Source organism: Diadema setosum, chromosome 10 (assembly GCF_964275005.1).
Source record: "Diadema setosum chromosome 10, eeDiaSeto1, whole genome shotgun sequence".
In the NCBI taxonomy this organism is placed as follows: Eukaryota; Metazoa; Echinodermata; class Echinoidea; order Diadematoida; family Diadematidae; genus Diadema; species Diadema setosum.
Genome location: NC_092694.1, coordinates 8,704,353 through 8,726,303, shown reverse-complemented (window position 1 = coordinate 8,726,303; position 21,951 = coordinate 8,704,353).

Sequence of the window (21,951 nt, the reverse complement as noted above, 5' to 3'; positions counted from 1 at the left end):
TTAACATCACTGTATCGTGCTCCGTGGTCGAGAATCCTTATCCACAAAGAGTCAGTTACATTCTAATAACTTTGAAAGCATATGGGGAAAAAAACCACACACACACAAACAATTTAGACATTAGAAGAAAAAAAAAAGAAAGTCGTTGCATCATAGTAAGAAATGATGACTCATTGGATATACGCAATCAAACGTATAGAGAGACCAAACAGTTTTCCGTTTTTACTTTAAAGAACTTTTAAGGTTGTTAAACTCCGGTGAAATTTTGTCAAGGAAAATGCAATCAGCGTTCGTTTCATATCTCGAACATTAGAAACTACTTCACAATATTCTTTCATATGAGATTTGGAAATGTCCACACTTTGGTAACCTTTTCCTCTTCTCAATATTCAGTTTTTCGTCTCGTGTTTATTTTGAAATGAAGATCTTTACAGGAAACTGGGATCGCAACACCATTGTGACCAACCAGCTTCCCGTACCCGTCATCTGTCAGTACGTGCGCATTTTGCCTCTGACCTGGGAAGACCACATCAGCATGCGCATGGAGCTGTACGGAGAAGGCCCAGTGCACTAAAAGTACAATCGGCTGGGATAGCAAAATACTGTGGAAGAAACATAACAAACAAGACAAACAAAAGGAATGAAGAGTCTAACACTAGACCCTAGCAAGGATATGCGGCTAAATGGAAAGCACATATTCCCGTTGTTATTGCATCTAGTGAAAACATAACACTTTCTATTTGTTACTGCCCAGGTTAAAAACCCACAAAAAAGTCCAAATTGATTTTCTTTATTTCTGCACATTTCAAAATCGTAAGTGCTAAACGTTGAAATGTTGTTACTGGTTGAAATTGGGCCATTCACTAAAAGAAAGTGCTTAAAATAAGAGAGAGAGAGAGAGAGAGAGAGAATGTTATAAGAAGCCGTTTCATAGAAAAAGGAGTAAGAAGGATCACTCAGTTACGTTGTGGAAAAGCAACAATAGAACTTGTTTTATTTCACAGGGAAAAGGGCGCCTATCCGGGAAAAAAAAATAATGATATAATGTGTCCATAAAAAATGCTAAGATCCCGATATTTGTTTATTTTTTGTTTTTGTTTTTAAGATGCTTAATTTTGAGAATAGGTAAAGAAGAAAATGTATAAATCCCCCCGCCCCCCCCCCCCACATAAGACCATTTTTTGGTCCACATGCTATGAAAAAGTTTCACCCTAAAACGCCCAGAAAGTATTACGCGTATAAGGGCTAAATGCATTCGTACGCGCACGGATCAAAATTCCCAATCCGTACGCTATATACACACACGCCCTAGCTACGTGCACAACGCAACGCCTAGGTACATACTACCAGTATAATGTACATGTACTAGTATACTACATGTTACAGTACGTATAGAACTTATAAGTAGCAACGCAGCAGGCGCCTACGGCTACATGATGACTGCTCGAGAAAAAACACGCTTCGCCAGTATGTTGTTTATTGTACTAGCAACGGCAGTGGTTATAGAGCCGGCTTGAGCTCGGTAATATAAACCTCACCACCTTGAGTCTTCGGTTATTTTCTCATTTAATGGCGTGGTAGCAGCGCTGGATCGAATCTACAAGCCAGTATAGATAAGCTCGCGTTGTACCGAAACTGAGGAAATCTCGCTGTGTATAGATATAGGCCCAGAGTTCAGCTGTAATTTGTTGTGATAACGACAGGTATTTATCTTAGGTTTGGAAGTTGTGGTTTGGTTAGTCCCGTGCATTCATTATGCCGTATGCGCCAGCGAAAAGGTGCAGCCCTATTAACGGGTCCAAGTCCGCGCCCCCAGTGCCGACGAAGTGGCACGAATCGGTCCTACCAACGCAAGGGTTGTTTTCCAGCTCGGAAATCTGTAGTGTAAAGTCTACTAGTAAGATTGCTAGTCCTGATTCCACCCCTTACTTTCTCGAAGAGAAAGATGATCAAGTGGTTCGTGTGAGTTTGAAAAACGGTTCATAGTTCAATTTGATAGGCGAGTCAATGATTGCTGAGCTTGAATGCAATGTGCACGTGGATGAGTACACTGAACAGGTTGAAGATGAACAAGAATGCAGTGTTTTAGGCCTCACAGAGTTCAGTTTATCTTGCAATGGCCTTCAGCTACAATAATTGATCAAGGTGTTGTGAGTAATCTTGAGGCTGACATTGTGGCAGGTATGCCATTCACGGAAAAAAAAAATGACATCCTTGTTCGACCAGCAAGAAGGCTTGTCACATTTGGATCCACTTTCCAGTATGATAGTAAAGTTCCAAATACAGGTACATCATCTGTTGATGTGAGCTGCCCCTTCCTGAACATAGTGATCATGCTCATTGTCTCATTTCTGGTAATAGTGGTGAGAAGTTGAATGATGATAGTGTGAGCTTTTCTGATGTTAGTAGTGTCAGATAACAGTCACAGCCCTGAGGTATTAGTTGCCAGTCATTTTGGTTACTTCATTGAGCATCCATGTGTGCTTGGTGAGACTTCTGCTCGACAAATATCCTACGCCCCAGGTCACCTGGTTAGCCATGCTGGTGATCGCAGCCTGACAGACAAGAGTCTCCTGCTCGATGATGACAGACTTCCTATCACCGACGATGACCATCCAGTCCATTGGTATTCACCCCTACTGACTACCGTCCTGTTGCTCCTGGCGGTTTGCTGATCGTTCATGATGAGCTCTAGCACGACTGGTTCACATCACTGGCTGTCAATCTATGGTCAACGATGATCGTGCCCTGGTCGCTGGTTACGATACTGCTCTGAGGTGTCTCCCACCTCCAACGCCACCTGACAACGTCCCTGCCAGTGGCGTATCTAGGGAAAACGGCGCCCGGGGCAAGCGCGGAAATTTACGCCCCTAATTTCTGAAAAAGTGTTCAACCCCAACCCCGTCCCGGTAGGGAATTTATGCTTTTTCATATATGCTTTTTCAAGCACTTGACAGTGGTCTTTTGAGAGTGATTTAAAGATAATAAAAAGTTTTGGTACCTCAAAAGTTTCCCTGAATTTCCGTGTTTCAGGTTAAAGTATCTATCATATAACTAACACTGTGAGACTTACTCGCCCCAAAGTGCTCTCATTTCTTAGTAATCATGCAATTAACTGCGACCAGCAGCCCCATACGCATAGCGTAATGGGGCTTCGCATTGTAGCATTCAGGATCATGACAGATTTAGTATCGCGGGTAAATATCAACTTAAAATCCACAAAATTTTTCAATTTGAAGACTTACCAATTAAGTTGAAGTCTTGAAAAGAGGCTTCGGGCAACGTTTGGTTCTGCCAATAGTCCCTTTCTGTTCGAATTGATGACTGAATGTGACTCTGTCGAGAGGACCTTGGGAGAGCTACGTACACTGATTACAACGACCAGCGCATACGCACACATCACATGCGAACAAATTTCAAATCCATGAACGGATAAGATGTTTGTGTGCGCATGCGCTGGCCGTCAATAACAACAGTGTAGCTCTCCCTTTTGGCGAGCGAGCGCAGCGAGGGAGCCGAAAATTTTGTATTTCAGCTTACAAAACATGGAATTCTTGTCATTTTTTTTGCTTATTAAATCTTACAATTCTAATCATGATATAGTGACGGCCTCATAACGATTTATACCAACAAACAGAGGACTTGAAAAAAATACTCTAAATTAGTACGAGCGAGTGAGCCGAAATTTGTATATTTCCGCGTCATCATTACGTTTTGTTCTTATCTCTTAGCGCCCCCTCCCCCATGTTCGAAACCGTTGGCGCCCTCCTTTGATCCAATTGGCGATCGCTTCAGAACGAAAGAAATTGCAGGCGCTGCTCCGTGTAACATTTTGCCTGCTAAATATAAAATGACATTATTGTGTGAACACAATATACATTGTCATTTTGTCCGCATCATCAACATGTTTTGTTTGTTTGATCTTGTTTGATTTGGTTTTCTGCCCCCACCCCGTCCGGGCGAGGGTTTCTTCTTCTTCTTCTTCTTCTTCCTTTTCTTCTCTTTTTTTCTTCTTCTTCTTCGTTTTTTCGTTTTTGGCGCCCCAAGGAGTGGCGCCCGGGGCACGTGCCCCCCTTGCCCCCCTCCCCCCCCCCCCCCTTGATACGCCACTGGTCCCTGCACTCAACGACCATCCTCCGTATGTCGTGTACTGGGTAACCTAGGTCGCATCGAGGCCACTCCTTGCTCTCGCGATTTAGGTTCTACAATTTCCCCTGGCCAGCACCCCCACTATTTTGGACATGGACCGCTGTGGACTGCCTTTGTTTTGTTTCATTTGCTTTTATTGTTGTCATTTCAGTTCAACAGTGTATTATTATGTATTGATGTGTGTGGAATACATGCTGTTTTCTTGATTTTGGTAGAACAGATATACTAGTGTTAGGTGTGTTTGTTCGAGTTCCTTCTGATTTAATCCATCAGCTAATTTTGTATCCATGTTTCCTTCCATACAGTGTATGTATTTATGTATATGTACCTATGCTGTGAATACATAAAAAAAAAATCAGATTATTGTTCATTGCCTTAGCATAGATATACTGTATAGCGGGAACGGAAGGTAGATAATTATGCACATTAATTTTGTGTTTTAGTGAACATTGAGGTGATCATCGACTCCTGATTTATCAGTTGATTGCTATGTCGTCCCCTTGTGGTGTCTCTTCATATTTAGGTCGTTTCTTTTATTACGGAGAAAAATGAGACGGACGACAACCATTTCTGTCTTATACAATGTTATGTAGCGGAAATTGCATTTTTTTTTTCCATTTAACATACAGTGCACTCCCGTCACAACGAACACGGTTATAACGAAATTCCTGTTACAACGAAGTAAAAATTCAGGCCGCAATGGTATCCACACTGTGTATTTTGAGTGTTTATTTGTTCGGTTATGACGAAATTTTGATCTAACGAAGGAAAACTTCCCGATCCCGAAGACTTCGTTATAACGGGAATCCACTGTACCAATACAGTCTGTATTAGGAAGTGTGTTTGATGTGCATAAAGGCTTTTATGCAGCATTTTATGTGATTGTTTATAATTGAGTCATGATAGCTGCTAATATTATTGAGTATCTAAATGTGCGTGGTTTGAGTACACATAGGTTTTTTATTTTTTAAAATGAGCTGTTTTATGACCCATTTATCGGATATTTATAGCATGGTACAATGGTATTAGGATTTATTAAAATGAACTTTCATGTACATAACATGTACGTGTCATTTTTTTTCATATCTTGCTCTGATATTGTAGTAAATGTAGAAACATTCAAGGTTGATAGCTGATCCGGATTTATGCATCATTTTGTATAGGTTTGAAAATAAAGTTTTCATGCATTATTGTGTGTCTTTGTTTATGCCAACCATGTTGATTCTAGGTGTATACATACACACACACACACACACACACACACACACACACACACACATATGTAAATACATACCAACACATTCATACACATACTCACACATGACCTACGTGTACATAGTCTATAAATAAATACTATGCACGTTTGTTTGGATTCAGACATACACGTACAGTACATGTATGTTCCATGTTCTCGATTTTGAATTGTTGCCGGACGTGTAATACATGTACATTGTACCTTTTGATAGGAAAGGTTCTGTCAGCCACTTTAGTGTAACCAGCATTGTTACAATATGCTTCAGCTGTACTGATTGTCGATTTCTTATGCCTATTGTTGTGATTGTACCTCCCTTTTTGTTGAATCTTGTTGGTGAATGTATCACATTGGATGTGATATACTTGTATTCCTACTTAGTGAAAAAATATAGGCTTGTTCCACCAATATTATATGATAATCGTGGTTATACCTCACTCTTGTGTACAACACATTGTAGGATTTATCAAGGTTAACACACTCTGTGCTGACTGTTTATGCAGTTTTAATTAAGGAAATGAAAATGTTGTGCATGGTATACTGTATGTATGTATTGGAATATGCAGCATCAAGTTTGCCAGCATATATGTTTTCATTTTGCTAGGGTTTTATTTAACTGATCGGGACAGTGAATATAACTTGTGTAAGTATTTTGGTCAGGCATGTTTTACCTTTAAGCCAAACAGCAATTTCTGTTCAGTGTTTACTGGATGCCCAGCTTTTGTTTACTGGCTCTCCACTTTGTATCTTCACTGTATAAGAAAGGGGATAATGAGTCAGAAGAAAGGGAGACATGAGACTGAGGTGTGTGATTATGATATTTCATTGAGGGTTAATTGTGTTATTGTGTAATACAGGTGTTCGTAAGATTTTCGCCATCTGTTTCCTATAGTATTAGGTACTGTACACAAAGTGTGAATGTCCAACATTGTATATGTCATGAAACGGATACATTGTATTTGTAAGTTCACTTGTATTGCACCTACATTTACGTGATTTTGCATCAAGCTTGTGTCTGGGACTCTGGGTAGTACTTTGGCCTGCCACTTTGTTTTCATCAGTTTATAAGATAAACTTGCCGGTTTAGATTAGTGCATTTGTAAGCACCAGTCAATGATATTTTTATATCCCAGGTGTTGATTGCTGAAGTAAGATTTCATATTTTATTTCACAGTTCTTTATGTACTTGATATGGGTATAAATCTGTTAACAATGGTTAAGAACATGACATATGTCTGTGAATGAGGAACACAAGCGTTATGTTGAGTGTTCAAGTCGAGTTTACATGCATTTTGAACTATAATACGCACTTCCCGGTGCATCGATTAGATACGTGTGTAAAGAGGGGGAAAGTAAAAGGCAGCCACGTCACTATGTTGTTTATTGTTGTACTTGTTGATGTTAACGCCATCTAACGGCAGTGGTTATAGAGCCGATTTGAGTTCGGTAATAAAAACCTCACCACTAAGTACTTCGACTCTCTTGTTATTTTCTTATTTACTGGCGCTCTGTTGATAATTGGTAGGTACTCTAACACTGAACGTTTTAATAGAGTATGCATTTTGTTATTCGTACGTCAATCTTATTCATACTGAAGTAACAAATGCACAAGCTATCTAACTTGATGACCTCTTTCAGTAGCCCCAAATCATCTAGTTTCAGAATCCGCCCGAAGTAAATTGATACCATATTCCAGTAAAATTTGACGAGCCTTCGATTGTACACCCAGCCCTCGAAATCGGGAAATTTAGCGAAATCTCCAAAGGGAAGATGAAAACATGGATATTTCAATGCCAGAAGTGCTATCCTTTCCTCTCATATCTAGTATCATTGTGCGCAAAACATTTTAAAGTTTTAAAAACCGCTCGAAGGTTTTCGTAAAAAGTAACTTGCTTGACATAATTACAGTTAACTAGCAGCACCCTTGGAAATCCACGGGTCTGAGGACCTCATATTTGTTTAATTCATGAGATATTCTGTCGCCGCGTGTTTATTAGTTAAAAAGAAAGAACTTTACTATTTTCTCCTTCCTTCCTTTGCATCCTCTTCTACCCATCCACTGCGGACCCGGACCATAGAATGGGACTTTAAAATAGCCCCGCTTGCTTTTATCACAGATCAACTTGGGTTTTGAAATATTAGCAACACCCGTGGAAATTCGAGGGTTGTTTTCTTGCCTCCCCCCCCCCCAACTCACACAAAAACCTCCGGCACCAACATAATACCCATGGTAAGCCATGGATTGTTTTCTTGCCCCCCCCCCCCCGACACACTTTTGACTACAAAATAAACAATGATAATTAAAAAAAATCGGAAAATGTTCCCTAAAATGCTTATGACTTCCAGATTTTTGCCAAAAGATTCTTCCCGTCGAAACACGGGGGAGGGGGGGGGGGGGGGGGACATTTGCCCTGCATATTTCCCCCTCCCCCATGCCATTCACCCTCAGTCTCCCCGCCCGTTGAAAAAAATACATGAGCCCTTTCTGGCCCCCACGCACACATATCTTTTCTCCTCATTAGAAAGCTGAAAAGAGGCGTATGTCATGAATGATATTTCTTTTACCACATTTTCATTAAAAACAAATCCCACCCAACGACAATCCCATCTAAGTTGGTTGTCGTCCGTTCCTAATGTTGGTGCACTTGACTGATGGATGGATCATTACACATACATAGACACACACACACACACACACACACACACACACCTTTTGGTTCATTAAAAAGATACAAATTGGTTATATCATCATTAAATTTTATATTTCTTTTCCCACATGCTTATTTGAAAAACAAAACTGCGTTTTTTCTAACCATCTGTGCCCCTTCAACCCAATGACAATCCCATCTATTGTTGGTTGTTCCTGAAATACATTATTTTGATGGATCATTCATCGTTTTTCCTCCCTCTCTCTCTCTCTCTCTTTCTTTCTGATGTTCTTTCACTCCCACTCGATAACACGAGTCTGTATAGACAAAACCAGACCTTTCATAGAACCACCCGTTCACGTGACTCGGAATTTTGTTGAATTTGTTTTACTTCATTTTTATATATATTTCGTGTTTGTTTTCATCATTGGGATTGTGAGTTTTGCGTTTACTTTTTTTTTCTTTAGAATTGTCCCTGAAAAAACGCACACTAACTATTCCACTGCTCAGTTGTACAGGATATAAATAATGTGTGTGTGTGTGGTGTGTGAGAGAGAGAGAGAGAGAGAGAGCGAGAGAGAGAGAGAGCGGCAGAGAGAGGGAAAATTTCCAGAGAATGTTTTGTTTCCTCTTTCTTTGTCTGGCTTTCTTTCTGATAATATTTTTCCCCATTCAAGAACATCTATGTGTCTGCATCGAAGAATTAAAGCCTTTTAGAGAATCACCTGTTCATCTGACTGGGCTTGTTGTTATTTCTGTTTTGTACTTCATATTTCTATTTTTTCTATTTCTTATTTTATCAATTTTCGTGTTTTGTTTTGTTTTGCTTTGTAATTTTTCTTGTCTTGTCTTTTTTTGTGAAGAATAGGGCAGAGAGGTGTTTGGGTGTGCAGTGAAAAAAACAACAACAAAAATGAACAAAATTACTCTATAGGGAGGAATAAAGGGAAGGGAAGAAAAAAAGTTAATTCGTCCATGACACACCGCCGACATGTGATCATGGAGGCGTCTCACACCTCCCCTGTCATTGCCTGTGTACATATTCATACAATGTTACTGTATACAGTATCCATCCCGAGCACGCAGGTGAATCGCCGAGTAAAATCTCGCAATTAGTCTCAGATCATGTACACAGACAGTTTTAATGACCAACACAACGATTCTACAACATGCCCGTCACAACAACATCCTTATATATTCAGTGAGGAATTCTGTGAATTTAATTGTTTAGAATTTGATAAAATACCAACGCTTAGGTTAGCAATGGATGTCCAGTATACAGCAACATTCTAACCGGCTGACCCAGCGTGCTCATTCCCCATAGAGTACACCGAGCAGTAGGGCCTTCTGAGTACACGAATGGACTCGTCTGTTCTTCGACGAAAATCTGCGATCACTTTCTCCTTCGCAGATGAAGACTTAAGAATATAGACGCCCTCTGCCACTCTCCATTGTATTGGAATCCGCTTTGTCCTCCACACAACCTGCATCCAACTCCATACAGACGAAGCAGTCGAGGGCATTTTTTTTTTGTACAGCTTGTACGGCAGTCCATTCTGACAAGGGAACGAGGCGTTACGTGCCATCTGTACACTGTCTCCGACTGATTTTCCTTAAATGAAGGCGGCGTCTAGCTGAACGGGTCATCAGGAAAGTCGGGGGGGGGGGCACTCACTGGCCACACCTCGAACCCCTCGCTCGAAAAACTTGTATAAGTGTCACGAAGATGATTGTCAAGATCATTCTGAGAACATTTCAGTTGAGATTTAGTACAGAGCATCCGCAGCATCATCGTCAAAATCAGTCCATTCACGCACATCTGACATTTATTGGCCATCTAACACGAGAGCGGCACTCTGCCTTCTCCAAGACTTCCTTGTCATGAATCTCTGGCAGCTTGAGCGGTTCAGGGACCCATCGCAATGGATCTTACTTTGGTGTGTACACAGGCCTCGTGTTCCCTTGAAATAATATCTGCATATCTAGCATATGCAATTATAATTATATACATCTTTAAGGACGCCTTTAATTCCTTTCTTTAAGCTTTGTCGTTGCTCCCTGCACATCTGTTGCCAAGGTCTAACTCCGAGGGTCTATTTTCTTTTTACTTTATAGGCTCGCCTAAAAAGCTATATCGTTACACCGACTGATAAACTCTATTTATTATTTATCTTTTATCCAGGGATAGATCGTACATCCTGCTACTAAGCGGTGCAGATTTTAGATTTAGTAAATGAGTTTTGTGTCGCCCTGGTTACCAGAGTAGTACGTGACATTTGTTGGCAATTAGTTACTGTTTTTGTTGTTATTTCTTATTTTTATGCGTGTGTACGTGTGTGCGTGTGATTCAACGGTAGCTAGGATAATCTAGGCAGGTTTTGTTGAGCGCTTGGTGATTGCATTTTGATAGAGGAAGAGACATGCTAGAAAATTTGAGGAAGGGCTGAAGATTGCTTGAGATAACGTCGACATGAAGGCCATCTCCGGGTAAGCAAAAAGACGTATACCTTGATTACATTCTAGTTATTTTGATACTGCCATGGTTAATTTGCATGATTTTAAGGAGTTAGTATCCTAAAGCGTTTCAGCCTTACCCTGGAAAGCTATGTAAGAAATATATAGGTAAGTCATACTTGTTGCAGCAACCCCAATCGCAGATCTTTGGAAGGTTTACCGGGATGTCGATCATGTCATGTGCCAATGGAGGTGCCGAAGTGACAGGATTGTGTAGTCTCTCTTATGTACAATGACAGTGTCCGTATGAATTATTTGTTGATCAAAACAATATCCCCCCCCCAAAAAAAAAAAAAAAAACCTTCACCGATAGATCAGAAAATATTAATATCAAGACATCACAGAGTCAATTACCTTTATCATGCGGATTGACATTAACAAGTAGTTATACTGATGTAAATTCTTCTCATTCATCCAGTCGAAGTACAAGATCACAGATTAGTTGAATCAAGTAACTGGAAATAAACTCACTGTTTGCGACGTTTCGCCAATTATGAATTGGCTTCTTCGGGCGAATGAAGCTCCCGATGATGGAATGGCCTTTAAATAGTGCGAGATTGTGCAGAGCGCACTGGACCTTGTCCAGCGCGCGAAAGACGGCTTGGGATTTTGCGAACGGCCCGGTCCCACGCGTTACATCGATTCCCTCATCAGAAACAGTAAATGTGGTTAAGACATGTCTTAGTCGGGATAACAGCTGGAAGGATCGTACTTCACTTTCCATAGATCAGATTGTTGAAGCGTTAGGAGTTTGTTTAGGAACAACCTATTTCTCCTTCAACAGCAAGCACTACATACAACAACATGGTTGTGCTATCGGTTCACCAGTTTCTCCCATAGTAGCTAACATTTACATGCAAGAATTTGAGACCACAGCACTAAGTACCTTCTCTGGACAAAAAACCACGTATCTGGCTCCGTTACGTGGATGACACTTTTGTCATCCTCCATGAAGAAGAGAGTGCGTCTTTCTTCGGTCACATCAACTCCTTGGACACGCACATTTCCTTTACACAAGAAACATGCAAGGATGGACATCTGGCATTCCTAGATGTTGAGGTTCACGTCGATTCAGATGGTACCCTCTCCACTTCAGTGTACAGAAAACCGACCCATATACGGACCAATATCTTAATTTCCAGTCACATCACCCCTTGGTTCACAAACTTGCAGTCATCAGGACCCTCTTCCACAGAGCAGACACTAATAGTTCACAGTCCACCTGAGGTTGAAAAAGAAAAGACCAACATAAAAAACGCCTTAGCTGGATGTGGATACCCAGACTGGGCCTTCTCTAAAGCCGACACCCCGAAACAACCTAACAAGAACACAAGGAGAACCCACGGTGTACAGGGACGGAAAGTCACCATCACTATCCCGTACGTGTATGATCTGTCGGACAAGATCAAAAGGCTGTTTCAGAGACAGGGCATCACTACTGCTTTCAAGCCCCACAACACATTAAGGCAGAGATTAGTCCACATCAAGGATCGAGTCGCCAAAGAAAAACAGAGAAACGTAGTCTATGGCATCCGATGTTCCCAGGAGGATTGCTGTGACTTCTACGTAGGGAAGACCCAACAATCACTAAAAGCTCGCATGAATCAACACAGAAGACCCAGTAACTCAGAAAGCATTCCGGATTCAGCAGTATACACACACATCAACGCCAGCCAACACTCATTTAACACCAATGAAGTGATTATTCTGGATAGGGAATCCAGGTGGTTTGAGAGGGGCGTCAAGGAAGCCATCTGGGAACGTGTGGAGAGACCTACACTTAACAAGAGAGGAGGTCTCCGCTTCAATTTATCGCACGCGTGGGACCGGGCCGTTCGCAAAATCCCAATCCGTCTTTCGCGCGCTGGACAAGGTCCAGTGCGCTCTGCACAATCAGGGTGTGTACAGTTCTGGTCGAGGTGATGATTTAGCTTTTAACGTTTTGAGAGATATTCAGAAACCACTCTATGAGATGTCAAAGAGCATGCAATTCTAAGGGGTATATCAAAAGTTTATTTGATGAAAATCGGTTTTGAAATGGCCGAGATATCCAAAAACAAGGTGAAACAAAGAGATCCTAATAAAGTTGTGGCCCGTAGTCTTTTATTATTATCACTTTTTTGGATATCTCAGCCATTTGAAAACCAATTGTCATGAAATAAACATTGACTCCTTCTTAAAATTACATGCTCTTTCATATTTCATAAGAGGTATCTCATTATCTCACTTAGGAATGTAAAAAACGTGAATCCCCACCTCAACCAGTACTGTACAGCCCCTTTAAGGGCCATTCCATCATCGGGAGCTTCATTCGCCCGAAGAAGCCAATTCATAATTGGCGAAACGTCGCAAACAGTCAGTTTATTTCCAGTTACTTGATTCAACTAATCTGTGAACAAGTAGTTATAGATCGAAACGTCAAAAACATAGCGTCACTTTCTTTTTGACAATTAAAAGGCTTACACATTTTGCTGATCCTCTTGGGTTTCAGCTCTGATGAAGTTTGCAAATCGTCGCCATGGTTACCCAAAACTTTCTTTGATTATTTGAAACTAAAATCTCCGGGATATTGGCCTTTATGGAGAGATCGATGTAAGTTTTTATGTGATTATCTATTACACCTATATATTTCTGTGAGATGTACAGTGCAACCATGCTTCTGCATTGCCAGCACAACAATTGGCCGTAGACTGCGGTTGTTATTAGTGTATAAGGAGATAAAGAGTAGGTAAGGGAGAGTAAAAAAAAAAAAAAAACAACAACAACCACGACAACAACTTTGCATTCCAGTATTTCTCTCATCTTCTATGCCTTAAGAGTCTCTGAACCAGTTTTATTATGAAAAGAATTTTCCTCGGTGATGCGTTCTGAGAATCTGCGTGTAGCTCCCTTCTTCTATAGTCATTTGCAAAGTGAAGAAAGCGATAGAAAAAAACAAACAAACTTGAGGCTTAATGAAAACCAAATAAGATACCACTTTTTTTAACCCTGTCATCAGGATAACTTTGGTTCATTGGCTCGCATTGATGGCATTGTTAGGTGAGTATGATACGATAAATATTCGATGGCTCTTTGGTTTTTGAAACTGCATCCGTAAAGTCATAATACAGGGTGTTCCTTAAAAAAAGTTAGCTGAAGTTCAAAAGTCAGCAATGTCAAGAATACATGGTTTATTCTTCTAAAAAGTTTATTAAAATTCAAAGTGGCCCATCAGCTTTTATTTGACACCTTGCCTGCGTCACCATTGTCACGGATCACAGAGTTAGGGTCCTTCGGAGGTGAAGAGTACAAAACCTACTTTTTCCAAGTTTTGGGTTTGTACGAAACGAAACAAACTTACTTTTCTGTAAGTTTTTGGTTTCATCGGTTGTTTGTTTTTCATACCAATTTTAATGAAATGCTATCCTCTCTGTTAACATTTTGCAAGTGACTGTAATTTAAAATCTCTGGTGAGCATATCATTCAGCCCTTACCGTTTATGCACCAAAACCTTCGACGTGTCCACCTCTACTGTCGACACAAAGCTGTGAACGACGCTGCATGTCTCGCACTGCTCTTCTAACCATCGCGGGATCATAAGACGAAGAATATCGATGTCATGCCAAATACGCACAATAATATGTGTGTGTCACCCAGATCATCCGGTGGGGATGTGTATACCCTGCATTTTAGGTATCCCCAGAGGAAAAAGTTACAGGGTGTCAAGTCAGGAGATCGTGGAAGCCTTTCCACCTCATGATTGAGGGCTATTATGCGTTGGCCAAATAGCTCAACCCAGCCTCTCACGGACAGCTTAAAGACGGTAAGCTTGAGCACCACCATGCCAAACAAACTAGTAGGTCTCGGAACACTCTTCGATCCTGTCTTTCGAAATTTTCTTCCAGCTGGGACACAATGTCCTCATTGATCAAGTCTTAGCACATGCCACCATTCATCTTTCTGTTGAAGAAGAATGGCACATTTTTTTCGCAACTTCCACACAGGCCAGCCCACACACTCTATTTTGTCTGCTCATGATTACATTGCAATTGAACTCTGGTGGATGTCCTGCAGCCGCGTACTCCACAACATAGTGGGTGTTCACTTTCCCGTCTACAAGGTCTATGAAAATGCGGCTTCGTTACCAGCAACAAGGTTTCTCAAGAAATTTGCATCGCCGTCAATCCTGCCCAGGACTCCTTCTAGAAATCCCTCTCAAGCGGTTGATGACGCTCATGCAATTTGTAAGAATACAAGTACAAACCAAAACTTGGAAAAAGGTAGGTTATGTACCCTTCACCTTCGAAAAGGCCAAAGTGACCCGCGCCAGGAGCAGGCTATTTTGGCGCTGCTAAAGCTAGCACAAGGCGCGGGCCAGGCTCGGGTCTGATGCCGATCGAAGAGTTTATGAACGACAGCAGCGCCAGGCTTGGTCCAAAATTTCTTGCACTGTCAATGGTCACAATTACCTGGTCGTGCCCTCGGCCAGAGCGCGCGTTCAGTTACCATGGTAGTTATCCTTTACGTGGCCAAGTTCGTGAATGGACCATCGTAAAAGTAGCGCGGCTCTGCTATATGTTACTGAACGTAATTTTTACTGCTCGGGCCAGGAGTAGGCTAATAATGCGTGAGTTACTGAAAGGGGTATAAAACGTGATCCGCAAGCAAGGTGTCTAATTAAAGCTGATGAGTTACTTCGAATTAATCATAGTATTAAAGCATTTCACAAGAATAAACCATATGCTTTTGACATAGCTGACTTTTGAACTTTGGTCACCTTTTTTAAAGAAACCATCCTTAATGTGGATTGGATGATAGCAGCAGTATTACTGGAACATATCTTTGAAAATGTTGGGAAAATCCGGGAACCGACTAAAAAGTTATGAATCCGTAAATTTTAGTGCCGTTATCACTGGATATGTAAACCTATTGACTTCATGACGTCATCATGGACAATATAAAGAAACTATAAAGAAAAATTGATATGTTCACTTTGAACAATAATGACAAAGAACTTGACTCTTTCAGAAAGCGGTATAATATAATCTCTAATTATGTCGATAACAAGTCGATGGAATGTAAACTTTTCATTAAATATGGAATTAAGCGGAATTCTCCTTAATATTTTCTTGATATTGCCGTCCACAATGACGCCATAAACTTTAGCAGTCTTCTAAAGGAAGGGCGGCACCGACGCCATAAACTGCAAGAATTCGTAACTTTTGAATCGACTATCCGATTTTCCCCAAACATTACCTCCAGTTTTGGCTTACAATTTTTCTTTCCTTGAAACAGAGCTCATGAAGCTTTATTCGATAAGACAATGAAAAGACCGATAAATCTCAGGCATGAAGTTTTTTTTTTTTTTTTTTTTTACGTTTTGACTGTAAAAGACTTACAGATGCTTATCCCTTGCTATGTTAAAAGAAAAAAAAAAGAGAGAAAAAAGACTTCGATACGGATGGTCATTTTCTGATCCATCTCCACCTCGCTGCCAAGGATGGAGGAGGACGTTGCAGAAAAATAATATAGATACTGAGTCTATTTAGTAATAAAGAGTAAAATGAAATGGGCAAGACGTCAACAGTTTCTGTAAAAATTGGAGTGATTTTAATTGTAATCAATTCACAATGTATATGCCATGAGAAAACCTTTCTTTTGACATTAAGGGAATATGTATAATGATTCTTTCACTGGTTAATTGAAGTCATCATATGTTAAAGTTGCTGTCTTATTTTTTATGTGGCCTATGAAAAATTCGACCTGCCACAAGTCAACGAAATCACTGAATATGACCTTTTCTCTCTCTCTCTCTCTCTCTCTCTCCCTCTCTCTCTCTTTAAAGTAGAATACATAGAAAGTCTGTTTGTAAATCTTAGTTAAGTATCAAGTTGCACTTTCAGGAAAAGTACACCCACCGAGATGATTGTATTGTAATGTGACTGCGGAAAACTGTTGTTGATGTTGTTGTTTTTATCGATCAGATTCTCTTTGTATGTCACAAATGAACACACACACACACACACACACAAACACACACACCACAAACCAAAGTATACTTTGTGATATTACATAATATTTAGAATATACAGTATATTCAGCAGAAGTGTAGCTTTAAACGTGATCAGTGAAGTGGGCGTTCAGGTCATTTTCTTTAAGTGGAAAGGTTAATTTTCTATCGCATGTACCGTGATTATTTTGCTTCGTTTATTTCTCATGCTCGTCCTGTTTGGATATTCTCGCTTCTGTTACTTTTCGTTATTCCTTTGCTGATAACTGTCTTAACCGTTCTACCATGTCAAGGGCCGGTGATAAATGTGGCTCACTCCTCCGCAACTCACCGAAATTCTCCAATCTGCGACGAAGATGACGTTGAGCAGTTACTCATCCCGAAGCAGGTGCTTGACCGCCAACGATTTTATTTCAACGGCAATCGGAAGTTTTTTGTCTCGAAGCAACAATGTGTCCAGCAAGGTAGGAGTGTCCATGGGTGTATGCGTACTTGTTTTTGTATCAGTCACCGTTGATGTCGGTAGTGTTAATTGATCTTATCATTTTGCATTCCCAGTTGAATACTTCGTCAAGTGTATATTGTTTGATGTGTGTGTGTTTTTGTACCCAACATCAGTGCGTGCGGCATTATTTGAACCACACAGAAGTGTACAAAAATGAACCCAAACTAGCCTGTATTGATTGAAAGATATGATTGAATTCAAATTGCAAAGCAAGCAGGTATGCTGTGAAATAATGGAGCTACTCTTGGTTCACTTCTTCACGTCGCCTGCCTTCACAAATGTGATATTAATCTCTCACTATATTTTTCCATGTGTGAACAGATTGCCTGTCGGCACCCTGCCCTGAAGGTTCAACTTGTGTTGAAACAATACGAGGACACTCTTGTGAGCATCATCCATTCATTGATCTGTCAGTTACACACACGTTCGTGTATAAACTATGCACTTAGTACAAAACTGTCTGCTGATATGCGAGTAGCAGATAATTCGCTCCATTTCATATTTTTATGCCTTTCAAATACAGTTTTAAGGGAACTTACATTCATACGTAATAAATGATCCACTTGTTCGTACCAGGGACCTTGCCTTGTGAGTTGTCGTGAGCTGCAGACACGTACCTAGTATAAATAAAGATGATAATTGTAATACTCGGGGTTCTTTTTTTTAATTTATTTTTGTAACCTCCCTGCTTTCGTACTTCAAGCGAACACCTAGTGATACATTTTAGATTTCAATTAGATTATATTGCAAGGCACCGCTTTTGCGACAGATTATAAACTAAAGAAACAGAAACCAGCAAGAAAAAAAAAATGAAAGTGATACTCCAAAATATTCCGTACCTTTCCACAACAGCACAATGTGTGTTTGCGTTTTTGTGTTTGTGTGTATGTGTGAGTGTGTGTGTGTGTGTGTGTGTGGTCATCTGAGCGTTTTTTTGTTTTATTTTTTTTTGTGTGATGTTATGCTTAAACGAGGTATTTTAGATACACTATTAGCTAATACTGGCAAGGTGTTGGCACGATGTGTTCTGAATACTTTCCATCTTTTCCAACAAATAACACAGAACATACAAATGAGTGTGTGTATTCTTATATTCTGAAGAATAAACACGGATTAACAGTCAACTTAATGTAATTGTTTTCCCCGTAAATTATCTTGTTACCACAAAAATCTATCTAGATAATAATTTTGATCGCATGAGTATAGTGCTTCTAGTTAGTATTCAAAGGAATTTCACATTTTCTCGCACAACTGAGTATTATTTATCAGCATCCAATCAAATGTACGATATATTCATCTTAAATGGATAGATGAAGTCAGGAGAGATTGTGGGGTAGGCACGTAGATGAATGATGGTGGTGATTTTGCAAAGAAGATGTCAATCTTATAGATGAAGGTGCAAGTTCTATCAAAGATGTCGTCAGCAGATTGTGTGTTAACCGAAAATATTGCTCCACCCCGCTCCCGCCGAGTGTTGAGTCTGAGTGCATTTTCTTCTTTAAAGAATTGTGTTAGTTTCAGATTTAGTAAATAGAAGATAGTAAACTTTTCATTCAGTTGCTGCTTATGACATTAATTCATCACATGCGTATTCAAGAAATATAAGATTTTGAGTAAAATGAAACATATGTTACATAGAAAATATTCAGAAGATATATAGAATAAAGTACAGACAGTATTTATAACACATATTGTCGCATTATTAACCATAAAGTAAAATGGTCGAGAGACTTTCTAAGAGAAACACATTCTTGCTGATAGAAATGTGTTTAGAAAACAAAGATTATAAAAAATCAATTCCTAAGTGAATATTGTAGTGATTGTACACATGCTTATATGTGTAATATATTTTCAAATGTTCGTACAGACAATTGCTTTTACTCTTTCATCACAAATTTAGAATTCCCACGACTTTTGAACGAAATAGCTACCTATATCTAATACCATATCCCTTTTGTTTATACTCCCATTGTTCCTGAAAAATCAATGTGACTATACATATATATATATATATATATATATATATTTTTTTTTTTTTTTTAATGGAGTAAAAAATGGGGTATGGGTAAAGCTCAAGCTTATAAGATCAAAAACATTACTCCTTTAATCTCTTGTGCACTAAATTACAATTTTTATTTGTCTGCATCTGCTAGAGTGTGAAGTCTTTTCAGGTCTCAAAAGTTCCAGTTCATCCACAAGATGGAACTGTTATAAAGTATGGTTGAATGATTGTTTGTACAATAGTATAGCTGTCTGTACATTTACGAAGCTTCTATTATTTGTTTTGAATTCTAATCTCGTCATTATGCACTGGTGGAAATATGGGAAAAATAATAAACGTGACTTGACACTCTGTGTTTAAATTTTGGATATGCAGTGTCTCCCAACTGAATAGATTACTGTGTCATTCATTGCATCGCTGATATGTTTTGTTGTACATTGTAAAGGCAATGAAGAAACTTACTTATTAACAGTTAATGTTTGTGTATACATAATATGAATGGCACCAACAATGTATGTAATATATGTGTATGTATCTGCATGAGCAATGGTATAATGCAGGAACCAATAAATCAATGATATATACATACTACAGGCCCTATTTCATATGTGTTTATTGATACACAGTTTACATAATTCAAGTGTTCTTTTTGTGTCTTGCGTTAATATTGCTTAAGGTATCAACACCAAAGATCTTGTTGAACCCGAGGAAGGAGAGCAGCGTGCAAAATTGGAGGGTCTCCATAGCAACAGCGATGGCATGGTAGCCGTTCGTCAAGGCATTTCTTGGCTTCCACTGAGAGGCCAGTGGTGGGACATCTACCAGGCGTTCGTGCTTTGCAGACAGCTCGGGTTTCCGGGCGCCCATGACGTCTATAGTCTAGATGGGCGCATCTTCAGTCATGGAAGTGCGTCCTCAATTATGTATTTCCGCTGCGTGGGCAACGAGACTAGTCTGGCAGCGTGCGACAGATATGTCGACAATTCGAATTCTACTGCAAGAAGTGACTTCGGAAGCGCTAGAAACTACTTGTTGGCAGGAGTCGTGTGCCGTTCCCATGACTGTGAGTTTTGTTCCTCCTGCATGTTTGTGTGTGTGTGTGTGTGTGTGTGTGTGCGCACACACACACACACACGTGTGGCTTTGTTTGTAGGCCTACATGTAGGTTGTTCTTGCAATTTCTTTTATATCCTAGTGTTTTCACTTTTGTCTTGTTTTCGAGAGTAAACGCGAAGGAAAAAAACATCACACAATTACACCATAGAAGATGTTATAATACATCCGGTAAAGTATGATGTTAAAAGTATCAGTATCCATTACAATAAGAGAGAGATCTACTCTATTAAATGAACGAAATATCACATCTGATTGGCTTTACCAAAATGTGGAGAGACCAGAGCACTTTAAAATGTTTTCGCATTTTCTTCATCAACACAGAGATATTAGCTTACTTACGTTCTTAAGGATATAGTCTTTTATACTTTATGCCATTAAAAAAAAAAAACAACCAGTTAAAATAATGCAGGCTGCTTTAGAGTATTGACTTGATCAGTTCGGATTCATACATTCACTCCACTACCTAAGTTCTTCAGCAAGTGACATTGAGCCCATGAATAAGTTCAGTCTTTTCAGCATTTAGAGTCAAATCATTTTTGACATCCAAGCATTAATACACGTTTCAAATAAGAATTGAGTTTTACTTTCTGAAGATATCATGTCGTCGCATAGATGTATTGTGACGATAACACTATTAATACACAAACGATATTAAATTTCATTTCATTTCATTTCATTTTTATTTCATTTCAGGTCAAAGCATATAATATGACAATTTCATGTAAACAAATAAGTACAATGTAACTTTGACATTTCCAAATGAAATTTAGATGGCGTCTTTGTTTACATGAATCAATAAACATACTAGTTGAAGAAATACATGGACAAAATATGACTGAATCATAACAAAGAAAAGGTCGGAAATGGAGGGGACTGCTAAAAAGCCAAGCTTGTAGAATGCAGTCCTCTCGTGAGTCGTGAAAATTATAGTAATAATGCAACGAGACAATTTGACATACAATGTAATCCAGGTGAAACAGAACATAAAACGAGTACGCAAACAAACGCACACACAGACAGAAACAAAGCTGCTCTCTTACATACGCGTGGAAAGAATAAACAAGAATAATCATAATAATACCAATACTACTACTAATAATGATGATCGTTTGAAAAACACTGTGAGAGCGCAGCCCTCCACCAAGCAGTTCATATCGACTTCTGATTCTGTTCTTCTATATATTGATAGAGATCAGTGATTTCTACTCGTACGTGCATGCTGAAAATGGCCCATTTTCCCAATTAAAAGTCCTTTGTTTTCGTCATCATCTTCCAGCCTCACCCGAGCAGAGTATGCACTTTCGGATGGGATTCTGCATTGACCCTACCTGCCAAAATATCGAAAATCCTTTATAAAATCCTTAAACTTTCCAAATCACTACCAAAATTTAATCATCTGTTGTTGTTGTTTTTTTTGTTATTAAACATTTCCTGAATGTAAGTTCAATTTAAATCTGTTCTCAACTTTTTAAGTCATTTCTACATACAGATAGACAGACAAACAAACAAACTAACGCCGATGAAAACATATAACCTCCTTCATTGGCGGAGATAATAATGATAGTGAATATAAAATACTACGATAATACCCGTATTAGGATCAACCGTGTTAATCCTAATGGTGAAACGTTTTCTTCAGGTCAGTAAACAGAGTCTATCTTCCTGTTCGATATCAAGTATTCATTGCAGGCGAAGCAACCTGGAAGAAACTGAGTAAAGACACCTTTGACAGTAATATGACGGGCTACAACATCATAAATCAGAAATTTTCAAAAA